The sequence below is a fragment of the Lissotriton vulgaris genome, chromosome 11 (genome assembly GCF_964263255.1).
Source record: "Lissotriton vulgaris chromosome 11, aLisVul1.2, whole genome shotgun sequence".
Classification (NCBI taxonomy): domain Eukaryota; kingdom Metazoa; phylum Chordata; class Amphibia; order Caudata; family Salamandridae; genus Lissotriton; species Lissotriton vulgaris.
The window spans coordinates 245,786,855-245,813,579 of NC_141699.1; the positions used below are offsets into that span (position 1 = coordinate 245,786,855).

The 26,725-nt window shown below is 46.5% G+C and overlaps 1 protein-coding gene across 1 annotated transcript in view; it reads right to left on the reverse strand.

Annotated features, from left to right (window-relative positions):
* The window catches only part of PITPNB (phosphatidylinositol transfer protein beta), a 374,371-nt gene that overhangs the window by 184,125 nt on the left and 163,521 nt on the right, over positions 1-26,725 (reverse strand). The window lies entirely within an intron of this gene.

Genomic DNA, 26,725 nt, shown 5'->3' on the forward strand with positions numbered 1-26,725 from the left:
CATTATCTGCCCTTGGCCATTAGGTGTTTGAACATCAACCTGCGTTTTCGCAAAGCCATTAAAACCTGGCTCTTTGAGTCTGACCTTCTAGGTGTTCTGATCCTATCTGATCGCTGTTTTTGCTGTGCATGCCTCTCCTACTAGCCCTGGGATGCCTTTGGGTTGCCATGGAAACTATAAATCCCATAGCATAGCATAGCATAGCATTCTGAGGTGATATCAATTGATGTCGAGGATGCTGTCAGCATGGCCAAGTGAGCCTCATATTTAAGGCTTAGGAAAGGTTAACTTTGTTCTCAAGTTCATTGACTGTACTTATGGCCAAGTGCTACAGTAAAGAAGGGGAAGGTGATAACGGATAAATGGACACTGAAGCTTTGTGCATTGGCAGTTGAACCACTGGCTACCACGCTTCAAAGTGCGATAAACCAATTGGGTATCAAACGTGACTAAAGTAAATATTTTAGGATCGTTTTGCACAGATGACAGATTGTTTTACCCAGCTGCAACACTGCTAGACCATGCTCTGCTCCCGATGCTTGATGTAGAGTGGCAGATGGTTCATATATAATATGCATGAGGCCAAGTTAGGCTTCTATACCTCTTTTGGATTCTGATCTCAACTCCTTAAGGGAGTGGATTGCAATGCTATTACTTATTAGATTATTTTAGATTCTGCAAGGGCGAGGTGGATTACACTGGAGGGTTCTTTAAGGAACTATATTCATTAATGCCTTCTCTGCCATGGGCTGGTATGTGGCTTAGAGTTTAGCTTGACACCAGGAGGCCTACCTAATATAAGAGAGGTCAGGCACTCTCCAACTTTGTATTTTATATTCTTGTCTCATAACTGAATAGCTGGTTGGATGACAGCCCACAAGCTAAGAAAGCCTTATTGACTGTTACACGTGGAATGGTTGAACTCAAATCTTTATTCTTATCTTCAGTCCAGGAGAGGTGGAAATGCTGTATCAAATATATATGATTAAACAGATTTTGTAAAAAACTGAAAGAAGATTAGGAAAGCTCCTTACCACTTGGTTGCGAACCATGGTCTCTCATCCACTTCTCGAACCTTCGAGAAGAAACTGCTTCTAAGCAACCAATACGGAGGTTGTCACAAGATGTCCCATTTGTTCATGAACTGGGAAAGTATAGGATTTGGTGAAGCTAAGGAGCGTTTTGGTGTCAGCAAAGGTCAATTTTTAAGTTTTCCTATACTGCTGAGGGTAATGAGATTAACTTGGGGTGGGCAAGGATTCCTAATCGAATAACCAGTTTAGCTTCGGTCTACAAGAGTGGTGGGGTGCGGGTGGAGGGGTTCGTAGCAGTGATGGAAGATATTGATTCTTTACAAAGCGTTTTAGCCTGATAACCTTCTGCTGCAGCTACCCGTGAGCGTCAAGTGGGAGCACAAATGTGAAACGCCAACAGATGACTCGATAAGAGCAATAATTTGCGCCCAGAAAGTAACGGGAAATTCAAGACTGGAACCGACAAACAAATTCATTGCAGAGTGTGTGTACCTTTACTATGCAGTGCTTTATAGAATCTACCTCACCCAGGACGGCTCTTGCTCTCAATGTAGTACGGGAGTCATGGCCCAATTCTGCATATGATTTGGACTGGTCCTATGTTGTAATATTGGAAAACGAGGATATTAGAACTGAGATGTGTGATGTGAGTGCATACTATAGCCTTATAGCTAGACGTAGCAGGCTATACCGGCTATTAAAGGCCCTCTCCAGCGTTAAAGGTCCGAGCCGAAGGCGAGTGCCTTTAACAAGGGAGAGGGACTTTAATAGCCGGTATAGCCCAGCTACGAAGGGCAATAAGGCTATTAGAACATTCTGCCACTGGAGGGCAGAATGTTCTAACAAATAAAACAAAGCCTTCAGGGAGCGCAAGGGTATTGAAATCCCCTCAGGCTCCCTGAAGCCCTTGTTCACAGCTAGAACTAGAACTGGTCTGGCAGTTCAGGCTAGACTATTTCCAATGGAACAGGGTCAAAACGGATTTGGATATGGCTGGGTCCAAACTGAGGTGATAAGGTGTACAAAGTAACGATGGACTGGGATGTGGCCCGAATAATTATCAGCGGTAGAGATTCATTCAAGGACTCACCCGTCATTTTTGTACACTTTGGTTTGGAAGAAGGCACCGTATGACGTCAACACGTATGCCAATAAAAAGTTTGGAGAGTTGGAGGGAATATGATATTTGTCTAAATCCAACGTATGCCTTTTACAGAATACTCCGAAGAGGAGAGACACGAAATAACTGTCATTGTATTGTGCATATTTCCATTAAATCACTGTGCAATGGACGGAGTTTTCAAAAAGATACATACGGCCGAACCCCCTAAAAATGGAGATTTCTAGGCGTCTTGGAACTCATATTAGTGCTGAGGAGTTTTGACGACGGCAAGGCATCTTGTCATACCTTTGAACAAAAAAGCAGTGGAATATAAACGGCAGAGATAAAAACGAAGGAGGGCGAAGGAAACATGGATAGCTATGAACTCCATCACCTACATCTAAATGACAAACTACTTGAACGAAGGCTTATATTTCAACCAACATCTTCCAGCTTTTACCGGAAGCGAAAATATTGTATCACTGCTAACTTTCAACTCTGCTCTCAGACAAGCAGGTGATAATAGAAAATCCCATTCAATATTCGTTCTATTTCTAACTTGTAGTAACAAACAAAGTCCACAAGATGGAGTTCAACTAATTTATAACAACGTATATACAGTTCACCTTCAAACGCAAGGAAAATACAAATACATAGTACTCGGGACATATCGCTGGCTCACAATGCTGCATTCAAAAGAGCTATTTTTACAAAGTAGTTTGATTTAGAGGCTGAAAACTGCACACATGGTTATTTAGAAGGCTTTTAAATCAACAAATGTATTATCACAGGTCTATTGCTGCCTTGCACATTTCCTGTAGTTCTGCCTAATCAGTTCAAAGGAGGGCATTTTCCTGAACATTGCCTAATATTTCTCCACGCTCTGGCTCATCAGTTTGTTTTGCCCTCAATATTTGGAAGAAATGGCAGAGTGTGAAATTCTCCTGTCTGCAGGCTTTGGCACAAGGAAATTGCTACAGGGAAGTCCACGATTTGTTTTCTTACGTTGTTGAGGCAGACAGCTTTTCTGTACATGTCTACATCAGAACAACAACTGGGGCGCCTTATTCAAATGAAATGAAGCGCCGCTGGTATTAACTGTGCATCTTCATCAGTGTAAACTGATCCCCTCCTCAGGGGGGGGAACTGTGCGACTGCACCAGTCCAATGGAATTTCATTTTTATTAAGTGATATTTTATGGGGTCGTGGGAATTAGATGGTCAAGTAAAATAGCAGAGACAGCGCAACACACATTGCAGCAGTCAGTAGGCAGAGATTTTAATCCACTCTTGAAAATAAGATGGCTCAGTGGCTTACATGCTCGCCGCTGACATCTTAGTAAGGTCACAGGACACAGGACAAATCCCAGCAAGGCCCACTCAGCCTTTGATCCTTCTGAGATGCGTAAATTCAGTACAAGTAAAAGGAATACGAAGCTAGCAGTTATACACAGCCCTTGGATGGCAGGAGTGCGGCGTGAAGCACTGCATACAATCTATCGCTTTTTGCAAGGGGAATGGGAGCCATGACTGCCGTTTCTAGTGCACTTGAAGGTATGCGGGACAAGTGGCTCAGGAGATTTCTGTCTGTTGTGGACAAGTCCTTCTGAGTCAAACACCTGCTGATGCAGGAGGGGGTGACGTGAGTGATTAAGTTCCACAAGGGGGTGGGAATAAAGATTAAAAAGAGTAGGGCATAAGTTGACCCCATCAACCAAAAGGTTATAAATCAGACTGAAAAGTAGACAAGATAACAGCTTCAAGCCGATCTGCAAGAAAGGACTTGAACCAGTCCAAGGCCGAGTCCTGGATCCCATTCCCGCACTTACCACTAAGTAACCGGCCTTCGGAGACTGTGTCAAAAGCAGAGGAGAGATCGGGGAGCACCAAAGTAGATGACCTGTTCCTATTCTCATTGTACATAAATGGCCTGGAGGAATCTGCTGGAACTTAAGGCCAATAGCCCCCGCAGAGGTGACCGTAGTGCTCGGATGCTAATTGATGTGGACGATACTGTCTTAATGGCTAGGGCAGCAATCGGCTTACTAGGGTGCTGGACCGTTTTTGTCAGTTAATGACCAGTCTAGACCTGAGGGTCAATCAGGCCAAGATTCATGTTATGATCGTTGGTGCTAAGAAAACGGATAATACCGATTTTGTAGTCAATTGTTCCAGGGTCAGCACTGTGTCTTTTTTGTCGTACCTAGGTATTCCTTTTGACAATCACTATCCATTGGTCCGCCTACAGACCAGCAGAGGAGCCGCCGCTTTCTCTGAAGCTGTTGAGGCTCTTCTTAACTTTGCCCTCAGATTATGCGATACACCAATCAAGGAACTCTCGGCCATTTACAAAGCCAAATGCTGTGCCGTTGCCTCCGATTGGGCCAGGGTATGGAGCATTAATGATCAGCGGAGCCTAGAAAAGGGTTTTATTAAAAGGTTATTATCTGTCTCCAGAAGCACTTGCTCTTTATCTACCACTTTGAGGTTGGGATTGGGTATATAAATAATTTTATACGGTTGCAACCACGCCTCCTGTGGCTCAGAATGTTGTTTAAGAGCCAGACCTGTGGACAGAGGCCTGACCATTCCAGGACAAGGTATATCTGCGACACGTGCCTTAGTCTGGGGCGCGAAGACTTGTTTACTTCTACTAGCAGCGGGACAGCGGTCTCCCGCACTGCTCTTAGGAACACCTCTCTAGCTAGTTGAACGAAGGAGAGAATTCGGAGGGTGGTTGATATGCCTACGGTCCACACATATATACTGATCTGTGTAAACACTAGCTTTAAACCTTACCTCAGTCACATGGGTGTATAACGAGCAGCACAGCTTTTGTTAGCTAGGTTCAGACTATGCACCGTGCACATTCTGATTGCCATTCCTCGCCATGAGTCTTACTTCTGTTGCTTACCTGTCTGTCCCTGTGAAGATCATTCAGCACAAATTCAGATTCACTTTGTTTTTTTACAAATTGTATTAATCAAAGCGCCAGGATGCCCTTTGGGTGACAGGTCTGCGCTCTACAAGTATACAAAATAAATAAATAAATAAATTAATTAATTGCTAAGAAAGCGCTATTTGCTGCCTTTTCTAAAGTAAGTGAATATTTAATACTGTAAAGCAGTTTTTATTACTTACAGACTCTTCCCTCTGTGCAACACTGTTTTAAAACAGCCACTTTCATTCAAAGTGCGATAAAACAGAGGGAGACTCTGATCATGTATTAGGTGATACACTTTCTTGTATTTGTTTGTGCCTGCATCGGTCTTTTATATCTTACGATCAGCTGTTATTTATTAATGGGTTTATTGTCTTAATTATAAAACACCTGCAGTATGACTTTTTATAGTTTGAACTTATTCATGTGGGTTTATTGTTTTTATACTTTATGGTCTAGCTAGTCTGAATAAAGTTGCTCCTGAGTCCTGATCTTTTAGCAAGCGATCGTCCAAGACGGTGCTCAAGGCAGCTTCAGTGTTGTATGCAAGACGGAGGCCAGACGGAATTTTATCAAAATATTATTAGATTTGATTTGAGAATTGACGATCAATAGCCCTCAGTAGAATCTTTTTGTGTTAGGACTAGGGCGAACTAGGTCTAAATTTTCTTACCACTGAAGATCTATGGATGGCTAATTTAGAAAAGAAATCGCAATAATCTTCTTCCAAGATTAAGGGACAGAAGGCGAAATAATGGACTTTTTACAGAGCTCGGGAAAACCTACATCATTATAGGTAGGGCAGAACTTTGTCGACCTGGAACCAGCCAGAAGTGATGAACATCAACAAATTGGTCAATTCCTTGGCCAAGAAAGAATAGAACACACATAACCAACAAGCATTACAGTGACTTAACTAAGAAAGAGGTAGCAAAAAAATAATCATCTCTAGTGCATACAACAGGCAAGGAAGGAAATGACTGATGGATATAATTGATCTTATCTACAAAAAAACCTGCGAGCTTAATAGTCTGAAGTTCACTAAACGTAATGACAGTGAAAACTGTATTAGGTCAAAGGCATTTGATAACTGTAGTACGTCGCAACTCATTCAACCATTCAACAAACTATATTCTCTGCTTCAGTTCTCTAAATAGTATTTTAGCCCAGCATTAAACCATTTTCCGAGTGCCACCAACTTTGAAAGATATCTCGGCTGAAGCATAACAAAGTCTAATTTTGGTTCAATCACAGAGTTTGGTCAAGTAAGAAAACCTCGGCTCAACCCGTATTTTCTACCTTAAGCGACCACTAAAACACATATTATCCCCTACAAGTTAAATAACGTCACTGAAACTGCTCAGACACAAAGTTAAAGGAAGGTAAAATGATCACCACAAGAACAATATATTAGTTTCACTATAAAAAATTTTTTTTAAATAAAGTATATATTTATATGTATGGTTTCAGCTCTTTCAACCAATGTGCTACACAATAATTATTAGAAGGGCAAACTCAAAATATGTTTTCTTGAATTTTGCAGGTTACTTTGGTATAGACCGGCTAAGAATCTTATCAGTAACCATTGATTACATTACGGTTACACGGGTCAATTGGGTAGCTGATGGACCAAAAACGACAATACATCAAAAAGAGAACCACTGGTTTCGCTTCCTTCTGGGTGTACAGGCCTGGGCTTTTTTAAGGCTAAAAGGTCTGTTGGAATTCACAAATGGATTTGTGACGAGTAGTTGCTAACCATAACAGAGAAGAGAGTCTTTGATAAACATCCCCCAAAAATACTTTTGGTTCCGAGCTGATTACTTAAGGGCAGGGGAGTGGGGGCGTGTTGTGATCCTCATTCTCTTTGCCCAAAGAAGAGGTGTGTGTATTGTCAAAAAGCATTCAGGACAGCTGATAGGTGCTCAGTTGCTATTTTCACAATTGTAAAGATGCAACCAGTAATCCTGTGAGCTTCCAGTGTCATCAGGGTCTTCTTCAGCCTCATCTGTAGGAGGATGAATGATGCCTGGGGGTAGCAGGTAGATGTACTGGTGATTCAAGGATGGCCCATATTATCTTAGCAGGACTGCCGCCTCATCCCCCACCCCCACAACACTCAGCCCAAGGCTGGTGAAATTGAGAGGGAGAACAAATATACCCCCCTTGACCAGGAGCAAGTAAGGGGACGAAGAACAACAAATAACCCCCGTCTTTGGAAAAGGTGGAGAATGTCTTACAATGCCACCCGCTAAACAATGCATATAATCTCTGCCAGCACAGAGTTTGTGAACTCAGACCGAGAGAATATGCCAGTTTACTACACTTTCGAACAGAAGCAAGTAATTCATATTGCAAATTTTGGGTTTGGAGAGAGTTAAAATGCAAAATGTGCAGACATATAATACCATATCGTTCTCAAATATGTCCTTTCTAATGGTCACATTTTTCTACGATCTTCCCCTGGTTTTCTTGGAAAGTAGACAAACACTAATTTTAAGTGCAAAAAATAATTGCGACAGTGTATTTATACCCCTACATTTTTCTCCATATGTGTCTAAATAAAAATGATCAAAACTATGTAGCTAACGGCTGCAGAGATGTTTTCAGCTCCTTTGTCACAACAAAGTAGGACAGAAGCGGTGTTCTCTGTTGGCATCTTATCCTTAACCCCGCCTGCCTTTCTACCAAATACCCTGGACGGCGAATTTGATTTGATCAGCAATTGTTTCCCCTGGCTAGCAGTGAAGGTCAGAATTCCAAAGGCTCATGCTTCTCCTTGGTTGATTGACCTAACTGTTGGTGTGGTGTACCTTGATTGGGCCCTTTTACGAAGATTACATAAATTGTGAGGTAATGTTTGTACTCACTGTATGTTTTGCTGCAGTACTGAAACCCTGAGTAAAGAATGTGGAGAATCATAAAATCTAAAAATGTGGAAAGTAGGGACCTGGCTGTTGTATTCCATTGAAACCGTGCACAACTTGCAGACACAGGTAGTTGTCTCTAGTGGTTAATATTTTACACAATAACACAACTCCTTAATGAGAAAAGCCAATAGCTGAGATCAGCCATAGTCCACCAGAACTCAGCCACAAGTTCTTAGACACACCAGACCTCCAGCTGAGGGACAGCGACATGAATCCCACTCAAAGAAATCCCTGCCTACTCTAGAAACGCTTTCTCCTGCCGCCACCCGATGACCAGAAAGCCAGTGGGACCCTTGAGCCCACTCTAACAAGCATAGCTAACTTTTCACCATTACACTCTCCAAGGTACCAGTACCCTCACGACAACAGGAGTATGAGATATTATTTAAGTTTAGGGTTGGGATTTTAAGGAACATTAGGACTTCTGAACATATCAGCTAGGAATATAGTCAGCTCTTCCTCCTACTGATGTCTGACTTTAAACCTCAAACGTTTGAATACAATGCTTAGAGATTAAATGAAGCCTTGGACAGGGACAGTGGGCCTGTTATCCTGTATGCAACTGTAAGCATAGGGCTAGCAGCAGCTGCCCTGGTTCTCCTTGGCTCACATTTTCCAACGAAAGGATGGGGTCCCAGCTTCTTAACCCCTTCTCTGTGGGGGTTATTCCCCCGCTATGCTGGGAGGAGGGGAGGCACGCACAGCACCGCATGCTCATGACGAGTTCAGCTCGTCATGAGGCATGGTGCTCCTGTGCTCATGACGAGCTGAGCTCGTCACAGGTGCACCGGCTCCCGTGGAACGCTCAGCACAACAGGGGGATTCTCCCCACACCTGAGCGTTCCACGGGCCATGACGAGCTGAGCTCGTCATGAGCACCGGAGCGCCGTGGCTCATGACGAGCTCAGCTCGTCATGAGCATGGGAGGTGTTAATCACCCAGTTTAAAATTAAGAACAGGAAACACAGATAGCTCTGATCTGTATATAAAGTTAATGTAAAGGTCATCTCCCAAACTCATTCGGACCCACCAACAAACCTCCATGATCAACTGACTAACCCCTTTGGATCCCCATGCAACCAAACCTTACTTGCGTATGTCCCCTTATAATAGAACACATGCCTCAACACATAACTAATTATCCTAACTCTGATTAAACTGCATAATTCAACGAGTTAGCCATTGGCCTATCCCGTCTCAAGGACGAAATGCAAAATCTATCAACCATCACCAAGGAACTACTAAACTCACACAGAACCACTAGTGCCACTGTGAATCGAATTAGTTACCAAACTAGCAGATACATTACCAAGAATCAAAACCCGAGTACTCTAGGCAGAATAAGATACCTACCCCCAATGACCCGTCTCGTCATGGGAATTTAATCCCTGAACTATCTGACAATGACATATATGACCTCCTCCTATCCTATGCCAGTCCTACAGACAACAGTAAGTCTCTATGTGGCAGTATCTAAACCATTCAAACCAACCCCTACAGAGAACCTACAAACAACTACAGATCCATAAATAGAGAAAACCTCACAAATATCAACACAGTGGAGACTGCTCTCACCCATTCGACTAGCAAGCTGAAGTGTGCACTCATCAATTGCAGATCTGCTAGAAAACATGCTCCCGACATTTACGATCTCATCCTCTCAAATGATCTTGACATTATCGTCCTTACCGGCTAAATAGCTCCTCCTCTCCCATCCTAGATCTACTGGTCCCTCCTAGTCATGATATAATCCGTCTAGACAGAACCGTGAAACCTGGTGGCGGGTAAACTTGCATTTATCGAAACTCAATCTCAGTCAATCAAGCAGACTCCATCTCTTTATCCTCTTGTGAATTTGTATTTATTTATTATTTTATTGTTTTATAGAGCGCAAACTTGAACCGTTAGGGTATCAGAGCGCTTTACAGGGGATAACATTAGGCAAGTAATCACATTAAGGGTAGAGGACATGTATATATAGTTTATATTTAAATACCTCCAGATAAGGCCTCAGATTTCTTGATGAGATAGCTCAGTATTGCGAAGGGAGTTGCAAGTCGGTAGTTGGTCAAGGTCTATGTGTAGGTAGGAGGCAGCATTTAGGAGAGGAATTTACCCATAAGGAAGGTTTTGGCCTCTTTTTTAGGTCTGGCTGATCAAACGCGCATATGCTGTCAGCGAGACATATAGTAACTGGCTTTTGGAAGTGCTACCAAAGTGGCGACCAGCTTACTCTCATACGCACAAGCACGCGCGATCTTTTTCACTTTCGCACACGCGAGCACACGCTCACAACTCCCGTTCGCATTAGTGTCTTAAAAGCGTTGCCCATTTAAACGCTGGTGAAATTTCTTCCTTGTTTCTCTCTCCCTAGGCGGATGAAAGTATGGACGACGAACCTCTTCAGTTTCTGAACTGAAGACGCCTGCAAGAGATTTGAAGATTTGCGATATTAATAGGCAGTGAATGTGCAATTCTATCAGTACACATGATGTACCGCTGCACTTCTCAGCACGGGACAGGAGTTCATTAGAGAGATTAGAGTCCTTTGTAAACCCCGGATGTGAAACCTACAGGGTATAACTCGGCTGCAATTTTTCTGCAACAGCACATTACAGAAGTCGTAATAGGCGGGGGCTTTGTGGTGGGACTCCCCTGATTGCATCCTCTATTCATTCTGAACAGCGCCACTTATGATTGCTCAAGGGCGGGATCTCCGCTCTCTTGAAGGCCTCGCGAGAATGGCGGCCCCTCTCGGAGAGTGCCATGCCTCTAATCCTACTGTGTTATGTCAGGTGGCAGACCCCGCCCAGGGAACTACAAAGACCCTGCCCTATAGTGGGCCAAGCCGTAGCGGTTCTTGTCATGCAGACTGAACTGCAAGACAAGCTTCAGGACATGGTCTAGCATACAACATGCTAAGCAGGGTGATACTGAAGAACAAGCCCTACCGTTTCTGTCTATTTAAAAGTGCACAAGCAATGCATTAAGGGGAGTTGTATTCTTGAAAAGATGCATTGAAACTGATCACAACTAGTCAAAATTAGTGGAGGTGCTTAGTAGAACCCACCTAATACTGGCACAATCTCCTTCCTTCCCTACCATTTGAATAGCAATCAGGAAACAGATGAAACATAGCAGGACCCTCACAAAACCACCACACTTGCAACATCCTTCATTATTTTTTATTGAAAGCCTTCATACTTTACTACAGAAAGGCACTGTCTAATGAAAGTACTTTTTTTTAAAGTAATGCTCTTTATCGACTTACATGATTAGATTTATTATAATTGTTCAATCATCCTTTACAAACTAGCTCCTCTCTTTTGATGGTACCCATGCATCCATTGACTTTGGCTCCCATCAAAAGCAACAACAAACCAAACAAATGGGTTGGAAGTAGAAAACCACCAACAGCACTTAAGACGAACAGCATTGTCCGTGTCAAAGATATGCTTGGGTCACTGAGGTCTTCCTCAACCACAAGGAACAAGCATTAGCATAGCCTTTGGGGCCTTATAAGAATTTAGTTATGCAGCACAATATCTTTGGTGCAACAACATCAACTGTTGCATGGGTAAACAGTTATAAGGTCCCAAAGGTGAAACCTATTGGCTATGCCAATGATTGTTGAAACGTGCCAGAGAGGGGATTCTTCTGATGACGGTCGGGAGAGAGTTCCATATTCTTGGAGCAGATCCAGAGAAAGCCCGGGTAAATGTTTTTTTTTCCCGGAACCGTGCAGGTTGGAGTATGAGGTCTCTGGCAGACCGGGAGTTTCTGATTCCGCCGGATACCACAAGTTTCTGTGCAAGATAAGCAGGGGAGCTTGAGTATAAGGCCTTATGTGTAATGCAAGCCAGTTTGAGTTGTATTCTGGCCTTGAGGGGAAGCCAGTTCAATGCTTTCAGGTGTGGAGTTATATAGTCAAATTTTTTTGAGCATGTGAGAAGTCTGGCGGCAGCATTAAGGCAGGCTTTTAAGGGTGCCAGGGAGATCTTGGGTAAACCAGAGAGGGTGGAGCAGCCATATTCCAGTCTGGAGATTACTAGCACTTGGACTGCACTTTTTAGGTCGGTAATGTCAAGGAAGGGTTTCAGTTTCCAGAGGTAGCTGAAGTGGAATCTGGCTGATTTGGCCATCGAGTTGATGTGGTGTTGCATGTTCAAATTGCAGTCAAGGGTTATTCCCAAAGATTTTGCTGAGTCCACGATGGTTGGTGGGCAATCTAGGGCTGTGATAGCCTTGATCCATATCTGCGTCTCGAGATTGGTTTTTGGAGGGGAAATTAAGAGAAATTCTGTTTTCTTAGCGTTGAGCTTGAGTTGATTGGAGGTGAGCCAATGGACGGTTGATTTCAGGGACTCATTCAGGGAGAGAATATCCTTGAGAGAAGAGGCTTTGATGTAGAGCAGAGTGTCGTCAGCATATATATGGTAGGACATATTTGCTGTGAGTAATACTTCGGCAAGTGGTTCGAGGTAAAGGGTGTAGAGGGTAGTGGACAGGGTTGATCCTTGGGGGACTTCGACTTTGACTGGAGAGGGAGCAGAAAGGTTGCCGTTGATTAGGAATCCCTGCGATAGGTTTTGGAGGAAGGATCTAAACCATTCTAGAATAGAGCCATTCAAACCCATCCTGAGTTTGAGGCGTTCGATCCGTTTTTCGTGGTTGACTGTGCCGAAGGTTGAGGATAGATCTAGGAGGATTGTAAGGCACGGTTTTCCTTGGTCCAGGGCTTGGAGGGCATCATCAACAATGTGGAGCATGGTCGTTTAAGTACTGTGCCCAGGTCTGAATCCAGATTGGAAGTCATCGAGAAGGTGGAAGTTGTTGATGTGTTGACATAGTTGCTGTTGTACACACTTCTCCAACACTTTGGCTAAGAGGGGGATGTTGGAGATCGGTCTGAAATTGTCTGGAATGGCTGGGTCCAACGACAGCTTTTTCAAAATGGGGAGGACTTGGCCGGCTTTCAGAGAGTCCGGAATGGAACCCTGCTGGAGCGAGACGTTAATTATATCAGTCCAGCTACGAATAATGGATTGGGCGACTGCTACTAGACAGTTGGAAGGGAGCGGGTCGATGAAACGGTTATTCGGTTTTAAGGACAATAGGATTTTAGATACGGAGTCTTCGTCGTAGAGGTGGAAGCCAGTCCAAAGTGCTTTATTTTCTAGGTGAAGTCTGTGAGGGCATCGCAGGAGGAGGGTGGAGGCCAGGAAGGGATAGAGAGTATGTGGCAGCACTACGTTCATTTTCTAAGGCTGTGACTTTGTCAGCAAAAAAGGAGGAGAATTCCTCAGATGGTATTAAAGACTTGGGTGTTTCCTTTGAGGTTTTTGACCAGTTTATTGGATTAGTGTTCGACCAGATCGAAGAGCTTGCGAGGTCTGTTATTTAGTTCGGATCTGAAAAATTATTTTTTAGAGTGAAGGATGTTCTTGTTGTAGGCACTTCCGGCCTGGCGGAGAAGTTTAAGATCTTTGTATCAATATCTCAGATGACAAGGTCCTCACCAGCAAACTTCACATAATATACCACCCCGGATGATAATCTGCCGTTCATCGATGAGTTAATGGAAGTCATTTCGTCCAACGACAACTCACAAGAGCCGCAGATTTTTTTGGGAGACTTCAATCTTCATTGGAACAACACAGGCGATCGTGATGTTAGCTGTCTTAAATCCTTTCTGTCAGATCAGGATCTGTTCCAATTCTGTGACAGTCCAACCTACAACAAGGGAGAGACATTAGACTTCATCATAGCTAAAACAAACATTGGATCATTAGAATCTATTATCCCATGTGACTCGACTGACCATTACAGCATCTTCTTCTCCATCAATATGAAGGTAATTCCAAAAAGATGCCAACCTACAAAAACAAAACAAAGGAAAAGGAATATCCAAAATATTAACCCCAATGCCCTGGTAAACCGATGCAACTCCGCCCTGATCCCCACGACAGGTGTGGTTGAATTCCATGAACTCACAGACTTTTACAATTCCAATAAGCTTGAAATTCTTGACTCTACAGTGCCCCTCAAAGAAAAAAATGTTTCCTCCAAAACCTCTAAACCATGGTTCAATGAGAACCTGAACTCTGATTGATGCAAGCTAAGATCAGCTGAGCGAATATGGAAATCAGCACCATCCATTGATCACCTGTATCACCTTAGAGCGCGGAGGAATTCATACAACAGGATAATCTTAAAGGCTAAGGCTGACTTCTTCAAAACACAGCTGAACCAAGCCATTAACTGTCCCAAAAAACTATTCAAAATCGTCAAACTAAAATCGCGCAACACTCCTAATGCTATAGAACTAAATATTTTGGCTACCCCTAATTGCGATGAGCTTGCCAATTTCTGCCTAGAAAAGACAAAAACCATTGAACATGACATTCAATCTAAGAATGCCCATCCACAAACTACTGCTCATGAATATACATTTTACTCACAGATCAAGGTCCATTTTAGTATTCCGGTTGAAAATCCAAAAAACAATGCCTCTTGGCACACCTTCTCGTTCACCCCTGAATAGGAAATCTATAACACTCTTCTAGAGATTAACCCCTCCAATCACTTCTCTGATCCCTTATCTCCTTCTTTATTCAAAATGATACAAACTTCTATTCTACCCTTTCGGTCAAAGATTGTAAATGCCTCTCTGAGGCAAGGGTCCATACCACACCGTCTTAAAGTAGGGCAGTTCACACCTATACTAAAGAAAGCCAACTCGCTCTCCTCAGATCTCAACAACTACCGCCCTATATCCAACATCCCCACTCTAGCGAAACTGCTGGAAAAATGTGTACAAATTCAATTATGCAACAATATCGAGAACTACAACCTCCTAGACTAACACCAATCCGGCTTCCATCGAGGTCACAGCACTCACCCACATAATGGATGGCATACTAAAAATGTTAGACCATAACGAATCATGTCTTTTGAAACTTCTTGATTTATCCTCCGCTTTCAACACGGGTAAGCATGACAACCTACTGTCCCTACTGGAACTAAGGATGGGCCTAACTGGCCCAGTGTTACAATGGTTTACCTCCATCCTAAATAACAGAACCCAAAGAGTCAAAATGAAGCAATCACTTTCTCACCCCTCCGAGGTCACCCTAGTAGTTCCACAGGGCTCAGCACTATCAATCATTCTTTTTAATCTACTCAGGGAACCCCTGGTACACCCACTGAACTCTGCGAACATTCTATATCACCTATATGCGGACAACATACACTGTATATAAAAATCTCATCACCAGATGACTTAATCTCCTTCAATGCTATTCTAAATAATACTCAAAGCTGATTCACTGGCAACCACCTCATGCTTAACACCAAAAAACTGAATTCCTCCTCGTATCCTCCCCCCCCACCCCCCCCCCCCCCCCTCACACACCCAAGATAGACTTATGGTTGAAGCATCTAACTTCCTTTGACTGCGCTCCCCACATCATGGACTCCGCGGCGTCTTTGGGAATCACCCTAGACAAACACTTAAATATGCAAGCGCAAATCAATAATGCCACCAAGGGAGCTAATCATCAGATGAGTATCCTAAGGAAACTCAAACCCTTCCTCCCACAGACAGACTTAATAAAGGGGGGTACAAGCCCTAGTGTTAACAAGATTGGACTATGAAAGCACCACTCTATGCGGTCTTCCCAAATACAAGCTGGCCCTGCTGAGGCCATCTCTTAAAACTGTGGCCAGACTGGTCTCTGGAACTAAAAGAAATAACAACATTTCTTTGACCTTGAAAGATCTGAACTGGCTACCCTACGAGGTAAGAATACAACTAAAGATCGCCTGCATTACCAACAAAGTCCTGCATAGCAAAACCCCCAGTTACTTAGCACAAAAGCTAGAGCGGTCGGGAGGATGCCTACAGTCGCGAAGTGCGAGTTCAGTACTACTGAAAGCAGAAGCCTTCCACAAAAAGAGAATTGGTTGCAGAGCATTCTCAGGTATTGCACCGAAGATTTGGAACTCCTTACCTCCAAATGTACGCAGAATCTCTTCCTTCTCTTCCTTTGACGTGGCGTTCCAGGCTGCGCGGGATACTCGCTATCTCCCTATCCTGCCAGGCTGATAACAAGCTGACTAATAGCTTTTTAAAGCGGAGTTGCGCATTTCGCGCTGTGTATTTTAACTTACTGTATTAAATTGTAAAACGTTATCTGGCTTCTCGCTTAGGGACTGTGAGAGTTCTCACCTGTTTTTTCTACGCTCTAGACCCCGGTCCGCCCCGGCTAAGTGCCGTTTGTGCGGAGGGTCGCATTGGAGAGCGCCATTCCCTGCATTGTTTGATCCACTTCCGCCCTGCCTCTTACAGCGCAGGTTAGCGGTCTAGTGGCTATTGACCGTGGTGTATTTATTCCTGATTCACTCGAGCCACAGTTGACAGACGTGGCGTTCCAGGCTGGGCGGGATACTCGCTATCTCCCTATCCTGCCAGGCTGATAACAAGCTGACTAATAGCTTTTTAAAGCGGAGTTGCGCATTTCGCGCTGTGTATTTTAACTTACTGTATTAAATTGTAAAACGTTATCTGGCTTCTCGCTTAGGGACTGTGAGAGTTCTCACCTGTTTTTTCTACGCTCTAGACCCCGGTCCGCCCCCGCTGAGTGCCGTTTGTGCGGAGGGTCGCATTGGAGAGCGCCATTCCCTGCATTGTTTGATCCACTTCCGCCCTGCCTCTTACAGCGCAGGTTAGCGGTCTAGTGGCTATTGACCGTGGTGTATTTATTCCTGATTCACTCGAGCCACAGTTGACAGACGTGGCGTTCCAGGCTGGGCGGGATACTCGCTATCTCCCTATCCTGCCAGGCTGATAACAAGCTGACTAATAGCTTTTTAAAGCGGAGTTGCGCATTTCGCGCTGTGTATTTTAACTTACTGTATTAAATTGTAAAACGTTATCTGGCTTCTCGCTTAGGGACTGTGAGAGTTCTCACCTGTTTTTTCTACGCTCTAGACCCCGGTCCGCCCCGGCTGAGTGCCGTTTGTGCGGAGGGTCGCATTGGAGAGCGCCATTCCCTGCATTGTTTGATCCACTTCCGCCCTGCCTCTTACAGCGCAGGTTAGCGGTCTAGTGGCTTAATGCCTCATCCACATAAGATGACGACATGGCGGAAGCGCAGCGGACGAGCGCAGCGGGAGCGCCGACTTCGCGCCGAAGTCAAGCCAAAGTCCTACCCGTCTGCGCCCGTCCGCGGCCGGCCGCGTCCTGCGGCCCCTCACCCTGCCCAAACATTCAGGTATTCGCCCGCGGACTTGTATTCCCTTCAACACCCAGTCCCCCTGCCACCCGAGGCCATCAGGCGGGCTCATGAGTGCGGCATTTCCACCACTCCCTGTTTGGTTCTCCCTCCCCTGCCTGGACCTGTTCCTTCCCATGTTTTCGCTAACTCCCCATCACCTACACCTGCCAGCTGTACTCTTACTATCCTCTACTTGAATACGCGCTCCTTGGTGAAACACCAACTAGAAATCTACTGCTTACTAGAAGATACTAATGTAGACATTCTCTTCTTATCTGAGTCTTGGCTGACGGAGGACTCTGCACCCGATATTCTGGCCGCCCTCCCCATCGGCTATTACATTCTTCATGTTAATCGCCCCGGGGGGCAAGCTGGCGGAGGAGTAGCAGCTATTATTCGCAAGGAACACGTATTCTCTACCTTAAACTGCACTCCCATTCCCAATTCTCAAACCCTCGTTATCCAGCTTCACTCAACCACTACCTCCCTTATCTGTGTCCTTATGTACAGACCTCCCACCTACATGCCGGCTTTTGCTGAAGCTGTTGGGGAACTTCTCTCCCAGCTTCTTATAAATCACTCCAGAATTCTTATCTTGGGAGATTTTAATTACTGGCCCACTGACCCCCAAGAATGCCGACTTTCTAAGCTGTTCTCAGACACCCTCACTAGCCTGAACTGTCAGCAATTGATCTCTGCCCCCACCCACTGTATGGGTCACATACTCGACCAGGTTTGGACTGCCAACCTCGATCTTTCACCTAAATCGATCACCCCCTGCACCTGGTCAGACCATTACTTTGTCTCTTTCTCCATTGATCTTCCCAGTTTTTCTCGCCCCCCGCGCCCCGCTAGCATCATAGCTCGCAACTGGAAGAATGCCGATGTGTCAATACTTCATTCTCTTCTGGCGGCCTCAGTCCCTTCAGCCTCAGAATCTGTCTCGGACCAAGCCTCCGCTCTCGAGCACTGGGTGAAGACAGCTGCTGATACTGTAGCCCCTTTAAAGGCTATTAAAGTCTCACGTCCCCACGATGCCCAGCGCTGGTTCACTGACCAGCTGAAACTAGACAAATTGGCTCTTCGGCAGGCCGAACGGCGCTGGCGCCACAAATATGACCCAGCACTCAAGACTGAATTTACAAGCTTACTTAGCAAATACAAATCCTCCATTCTAGAGGCTAAGACTTCCTACTTCTCTGGTAAAATCCTGGCGTCGGCTTCAAAAGCCAAAGACATCTTTTCAATAGTCAACGAGCTCTCCCTTCCCGATCGTGTCACCCTCCCACCTGTTCCCACTCAGGCTTTGTGTGATGAGCTCAATGCTTTCTTTCAAGATAAGATCTCCACCATCAAAAACAATATCTCTCCACCTTCCCCTTCCAAATCACTTCCCCTCCCCCCGGAAAACTTTCAGAAATTTCTATCTTTCCCTCCCATTTCCATCACCGAATTCAACAGTCTCCTTCACAAAGTTAGCTCCGGGTCCCCGAAGGATTGCTGCCCCCCACATATTTTCAAAGAAATCTTTATGCACTGCCCTGACCCCGCTCTAGCCCTTCTCAACTCCTCTTTAACATCAGGCGTCGTCCCAGAAGCTTTCAAGCAGGCGGTAGTGTTACCCATCCTGAAAAAGCCCAGCGCAGACCCCCTAGTGCTAAGCAACTATAGACCTATTTCCCTTCTCCCTTTCTTGGGAAAGATCTTAGAGACCTACGTCACTAAATGTTTGAGCACTTTTATTGAGTCTTCCTTCTTCCTTGATCCCCAGCAGGCGGGCTTTCGCCCCCTGCATTCTACGGAGATGGTGATTGCAGCTGTGATGGACACACTTCGAACTGGAGCCGACAACAATATCCCCCAAGCCCTTGTACTGTTAGACCTGTCGGCGGCTTTTGACACGGTCGATCACACTATCTTGATCGACCGTGTCAGAAACGCCGGCATTCGGGGCACTGCCCTTGATTGGGTTCGATCCTTCTTGCAGGACCGCTCCCAGGCAGTCCACCTTCCCAGCCTCTTCTCTCCCCCTCACTTGTGGTGTTCCCCAGGGATCTGCTCTTTCTCCCCTCCTTTTCAATCTTTATATGCAACCACTCATGGCTTCTCTTCGCCATTCCTCTGCCACAATATACAATTATGCCGATGATTTACAACTGATTTTTCCTCTGGACACTACACCTTCCTCTCGCCTCAACTTCCAAACAACCATGTTACTCATCTCGGACTGGATGGCTCACAGCCAGCTCAAGCTGAATCCGTCTAAAACGGAACTTGTCCTGGTGGGCGGTCCGTCCAATCCTTGGGATGACAACTATTGGCCCCCCTCTTTGGGTCTCCCCCCCTGCCCGGTCAGCTCTGTGAAAAGCCTAGGAGTGATCATCTCGGAGGATCTCACCATGAAACCTCAGATCTCAGCGGTAACATCATCCTGCTTTTTCCAGCTACGCAGGATTCGCAAGATCTGTAGATTTCTAACCAGAGAGGCACTCATTTTAGTAATACTGGCTCTGGTCATCTCCAGAGTTGACTTTGCCAACATCCTGTATGTGGGGATTCCTGTCTATCAGCTTCATAAACTTCAGCTGATCCAGAACCAGGCAGCACGCCTGGTGTACCACCAACCCAAACACCAGCATGTCTCCCCCCTCCTGAGGAGCCTTCATTGGCTCCCAGTGGCTAAACGATGTTCCTTTAAGCTAGGCTGCACCCTATTCAAATCTTTGCATAACCAGGCCCCTGAGTTAATTTCCTCCAAACTTAAGCGTTATTCTCCAACCCGCAACTTACGGTCCTCTGCCAATAATCTTCTTTGTATTCCATCATTCCGCCGTAAAAAACATGGAGTATTATGCTTTTCTTTCCTAGGCCCCTCCTACTGGAACTCCCTCCCTTCTTCCTTTCGCCATTTTACCTCATATGAGCTGTTCCGCAAAACCCTAAAAACACACCTTTTCAAGGTGGCTTTTGAGTAACTCTCCTGCCCTGGCTAGCTATGTTTGTTATGAGCGCCAAGAAACCGTCTCGGTGTACGTGCGCGGTATAAATTTTTTTAACATAACATAACATAACATAACTCCTTAAAAAATGTTTATAATTAACAAATTCACATCCTAAGACTTTAAATTATTGGTGACTATTAGCCACCTATGCTATCGTTATACCGCTGTCTACCTCTTTTGTATTGATTGTCGATTATCGAATGTATGTATTTTACCCCAATCATCAAATGTTTAAAAGCAGTATATTGTAAAGCGCTCTGATACCCATTTGGTTGATGTTCGCGCTGTATAAAACTTTGTAAATTATAAAGTGACCATAGTTGACAGCTACCATGAAGCCATGTTCACAAAAGCAAACCACATTGGGGCAGGTGGCAAGTCATCCTTCCCTCACAACACTTTAAAGACCAAGGAGAAATGGAACAATTGGCAGCTGTCCAGGTGCCGTGTTCACATTTGTGAACAAAGCACTGAGGACCAATGTAAAATGCAGCACTTTTCGGTGGTTCATAGAGGCCACAATATGCTAATAATAACTCAAAAGAATAGATTTCTTACCCATTTTAATGCTTTTTTTGGCGGTTACTCTATCTTGTGACTCTCCCCAGGAGTCATTCTGGACTCTGAAATGCCTGCAATAACGTTGGTATCCCTGTAGGTAACGACTGTCCCTCCTCAATATATGACACAAGGAGCCACTAGCCTGTGCATTTCTGTCACTTGTCTCTTATTTTTCCACATGAGCCTGGCTCACAAGATTGAGATAGTATTAACAGAATGCAAAAACAATAGGGAACCTTAATTTTTCCCGAGAGAATGGGGCGGTAGTGGGAGGTGAGGCACCAGCGGTTAAATATAGTATCCACCAGAAAAAAAATGTCTGGTAGTAAATATCTCTTTCTTCTTATGGATATTTATTTACCACAGAATACTCACTTTGTGAACCAGTACTAAAGCAACCCTCATTCAAGGCGTTAGGTTGGAGAAGTGGATAAAAAAACAGGGAAAAATAACCCTTTCTGCAGACCTGAGAAGTGATGCAGTACAGTCCCACAAGGCTGCATGGTAGATGTCCAAGACAAAAACACCCCAACCTAGGGCTATGGAGGTGGCTTTCACCCCAGTGGAATGAGCATTAAGGCCTTTAGGCAGACCCTTTTGGCTAAGACATGAGGTCTGTTACAGAAACAACTTTCCTTTCTTCACACTATTAACCACAAGAAATAGCAGATAGACTATATTGTACTCCTTAGCCCTAATAATATAGAAACTAGGGGCACAGCATGGGTCCAACCAGTATAGCCTCTACTCATTAGACACAAAAGAGAAAAAAATGCAGGGAACGTGATAGACTACCCCACATGGAAATACGACACCACATTCTGAAAAAAGGATGTATAAGTCGTAAGAAACCACTTAGAGCTGTAAATAGTGGTCAAACTGGTAATACACACAACTCACTGACGCAACATTCAGAAGGGATAGCAATGAGAAACACAGTTCTCAAGGTCAAGAGCTTCAGAGTAAAATTGTGAAGAGGTTCAAAGAGCACATATCGAAAAGTAAAGACTAAATGAAGGTGCCACTGCCGCATAATAACTGGACAAACATATGTAGAAGGCCCTTTTAAGAAAAGCCTTACAATGAGTCACATGAGAAATGAGGTGACCCACCTTCCCTGGGCCACTATTGGCTCGGGGACCCCATCCCCCGGAGTTTGGCCATTGTTTAACTTAGTATTATTTGAGGCGGGGGCCGCGCGGGACACCTCCCCAGGCCGATTTCAGCCCCAGGAACCACATCCCCCGAGGCCAGGCCATTGTTGTTTTTTTAAATAAAGGGAGGGGGCGCGTGGCCCCTCTCCCAGGCCACTTCTGGCCCTGGGGACCCCATCCCGGCCCTTAGCGTTGGGGACCAGGGCGGAGCCCCAATGCCCCCTTGGTCCCAGCCGGCTCCCCGCCTCCTGCGGGAGCCGGCATTGCTTTTGAGCAGGGGGAGCTACTAACATGCAGCTCCCCTTGCTCAAAAGCAATACTGTTTTGCTTTGATGCAGGTTTCCTGCTCTCACTTCAACAAAGCAAAGCAGAGTTTGCTATGGCAGGGCGGGAGCTGTACTCCTGCCCTTCCAAAGCAAACAGCAAATGTCCGGGGTGGGTACCCTGGGACATTGTAGGAGCTGGCCTTGAGGGGTGGCGGTCCCCAGGGCCAAAGAGGGGGGCTTCGCAGACCCCCCTCCTAAGTTTAAGATAGCCCCAGGGAGGTGGTGGTCCCCGGGGGTCCGTTGCGTATTTAAATAAACAGTGCCCCGGGGAGGTGGTGGTCCCCGGAGAGCCCCCCCACACTATTTATTTAGCAAAGCCCCGGGGAGGTGGCAGTCCCTGGGGCTTGGGAGGGGACCCGCGAGGCCCCCTACCTTATTACAATAAAGCCACATGGAGGGGACAGTCCCCGGAGCTTGGGGCCCGTGAGGACCCCCTCGCCCATATTTTAGAGTGCCCCGGGGAGGGCCCCCTCTATATAATTCCGCATTGCCCCCGGGACCTAGCCCACCCGGGAGCTTAACAATAAGGAAGCGAGGGGGACTGCGTTTTTTTATTTTTTGTTTTCTCCGCCGGATTCGCACACCCAGTGTGAATTAGGCCTATTGTTTTTTGCAATTTTTTGGGGTCCCTGGGGCTCCTTGTGGGACCCCCTGAGCAGGTCTGGGGGGTCAGGGGGTTGTACCTTACCCCACTTTCTTGTTTTTTTAGGATTTTTTCACCCTTTTTCTTGTGATTTGGTTACCGAGTCACAAAATGGCTGCAAACAATTCCTGGTTTGGAATGTTGACAGGCAATCAAAATTAAGCTAGTGTTCTGGAGGAGCCGCGACTCCTCCTCAGTGCTCAGATATCAATATTTTTTGGGGGGAATTTCTCAGCAACTACAGAACAGATTTACACCATTTTAAAAAAGGTTGCTTTTTAGCAGGAAACCTTCCCTCTCGCAGACCACCATCTCTGAACGTTTCTCCCTCCCAAAGGGATCGCCTGGTGCTTCAGGTCGTATTAAAGACTCGCAGCGCGATGTGTCTCCGGAAGATGCTGAACCCACCCTCCGGGATGTTATGGGGGCCATTGCGGGCATCAAGGCCGAAATGCACAAGCAGCACGAAGTGTTGTCACACAAGGTCGACACGTTGGTGATTGAAGTCAACCTTATCAGGGCCGACCTCGGAAAGACGAACGACAGAGTCAAGTCGCTCGACATTAAGACGTCGAGCTTGACTACTGATATGTCAGACCTGCAGTCAGAGGTTCGGGACCTGAAAGCCACGAACACGCTGCTTGCCCGTAGGCTCGACGATTTTGAAGGACGGGCAAGGCGCCAGAACGTCCGCATTATCGGTGTGCCGGAGGGCGCCGAGGAAGACGCTGCCGATCTCTTTGTTGAGAACTTGGTGTTGAAGCACTTGGCTCCCGGTGGACTGAGCAAGTTCTTTTCGGTGGAGCGAGCGCACAGACTACCTGGTGGCCAACCGAAACTGGGGGCATCTCCGCGCCCCATCATTGCCAGACTCTTCAATTTCAGGGACCGAGATGCGATCCTGCAGGCATCGAGAAGAGGTGGTCCGTTGAAGTTCCAGAATGCCAATGTGAACTTTTTCCCCGACTTCACTCAAGCGGTTCAGAAACGCCGGCAAAGCTTTATGGGCGTCAAGCGTAGGCTGAGGGAGATGGGGATGAAGTACTCCATGCTATTCCCGGCGAAGCTTCGGATAGAACATGGCGCCCGGGTGGTGTTCTTCGACTTGCCGGAGGCTGCTGGGGACTGGCTGGACACCTTGCCTCAACGTCGGACTGCCCTCGAGGATCAGTCGGAAGAGGCGTCGGGTGGTCCTGATCTTCAGGAATGAACAATGCTTCCTCGGACTTCTTTCGGTAGACGGCCCTGCAAGTGCAATCAGTCACGGACTATTGTTTTTCCTTTTTTTTTCTAATGCTGCTTTTTCAAGACTGGGGGGTAACGGAGGGTGATAGGATGTCTCCTTTCTCCTCGGGGGGCTTTCTGTAGATTAGTTTTTGGGGGCGACAGGCACACTGCTGGTTGGGGGGGCTTCTTAGTCTAATGCAGGGGTGCAGGGTGGGGGGTGGTTGGTTTGAGTGTTTTACTTCCGTTCTTCCTTTTTCTTTTCTTTTGAGGCAAGGTGATTATTCTCCTGTTTACTATGTTGCGGTAGTCGCTTTCTGGGGGTGGGGGTTGGGACGATGCTTCTTTGATGATGGGGGTAAGACGCTAAATGTATTGAGTTGGAATGTGAATGGGCTGGGGGATCGCATTAAACGTGGGGTGGTACTGCAGATGTTTAAACGGTGTGTACCCGATGTCATCTTGCTACAAGAGACGCATCTCATTGGCAACACGTGCCACGCACTCAATAGGAAAGGGTTTAAGATGGTGGCTCACTCGGGGTTCTCTTCGGGGTCCCGAGGGGTGGGGATTATGGTGCGCATGTCTCTCCCATTGGAGGTGGAGACTAGGGTGATTGATGACAGAGGTCGCTATGTTGCCGTTGTGGGCAGATGGGAGGGGCGTACCCTGGTTTTGGTTTCTGTTTATGTCCCCCCGGGCCTGAAGACGACTACCTTCCAGGATCTCGGGGGCGCCATTTTGGGCCTGCCAGAGGGATTGCTCATAATTGGTGGGGACTTTAATGCGGTGGTGTCGGGGACCCTTGACCGTTTTCCATCCAGAGATCTTCGTAGTGCACAATCATGGCTCCCAAATTTCCTGAGCACCATGGGTCTTATTGATTGTTGGCGGCTTCTCCATCCCGCCCAGCGGCAGTACTCCTTTCATTCGGCGCGCACGGCAGCCTCTCCAGGATTGACTATATCTTGACTCCGGCGGTCCAGGCCTCGACCATTTCCGGGGCCCGCCTGATGGCTAGAGGCATATCGGACCACTCCCCGGTTTGGGTGTCGTTTGACTTTGGCATTGTGGCGGCCTCTAGACTAGTACCGGTCAATCCTTGGTACTTTCGCAACCCCAAAACTCGTGACCTCCTAGCTAAAGCTATCGACCTGTATTTCTCCGAGAATACGGGCTCGGTATCGTCGGTCTTATCTCTGTGGGAGGCCTTCAAAACTGTCCTGAGAGGAGAAGCTTTTTCCTTAATAGCCGAGGTGCGCAGACGCAGGGATGAGGAAATGGTGCGGTTGGAGTCGGAAATTGAGGACCTTGATTCTCAACTGGAAACGGACCCGACACCCGATTTGCTACACGACCTCTCCTTAAAGCAGTCGGAGTACCGAGCCACTGCCACTGACGCTGCCAAGGCGATGGGCAGAGAACAGCAAGGGAGGATCTACGATGCAGGGGACAAGGCGGGCAAGCTTATTGCCTGGTTGGATAGGAGGGAGATAGCTTCCCGCGTGGTGCCCGAGGTTCTGGGGGAGGACGGGGTGGTTGTTACTGACCCCAGCGCTATTGTTTCGGCTTTTGCCGACTATTTCGAGACGGTCTACACCTCGGTCTCCACCTTGACTGAGTCGGACTCGGCCTCCTTTTTAGAGGGTGTTGAGCTCCCTTGCTTGTCGGACACCGAGCGTGACGACATGGATAGGGGCATTACGGCTGATGAAGTGGCGCTCGCGATAGGATCTTTGCGCTCCGGCAAGGCTCCCGGTCCCAACGGTCTTCCTGTGGAACTTTACAAGATCAAGGCTGACACCGTCGCAGTGCCCCTGCGGCGCATGTTTTTGGAGGCTCGTGAAGCTGGTGAGCTTCCGCTGGACCAGCGATTGGCCACCATTGTGGTTATTCATAAGGAGGGGAAGCCCAGGGACCTTTGCAGGTCGTACCGCCCGATCTCCCTGCTGAATGCCGAACCCAAGATTCTGGCTAAGTTACTGGCCAACCGGCTGGTGGGTGTCATCGCCGATTTGGTTAATCCGGACCAGTCGGGATTTATACCTCACCGCAACACCGCTCTCAATCTTCGGAGGCTTCACGCAGTCATGGCCCGGGTGCATAAACTCAGCGAGCCAACCGTCCTGGCATCACTAGACGCGACAATGGCGTTTGATTCCCTCAAATGGAATTATCTGTGGGCGGTGTTGTCTAAGTTTGGGTTTTGGCCCCGACTTTATTGGTTGGGTCAAGCTTCTCTATGCCTCCCCGCTGGCCAATGTGGCGGTCAACGGCCGGGTGTCAGCTTCCTTTGCCTTGCGCAGAGGTACCAGACAGGGTTGTCCGCTGTCGCCGCTCCTTTTTGCTTTAGCGCTTGAGCCGCTCGCTGCCTGGATACGTACCCACCCTGATATCTGTGGGATCAAGTGGTCGCCGGGCTTTGAGGACCGGGTCTCATTGTACGCGGACGACATCCTGCTCTACCTAACTTCCCCCTGTCGGTCTTTGATCGTGGCTTTTGATGTGTTGAGCACTTTTGGCGGGTACT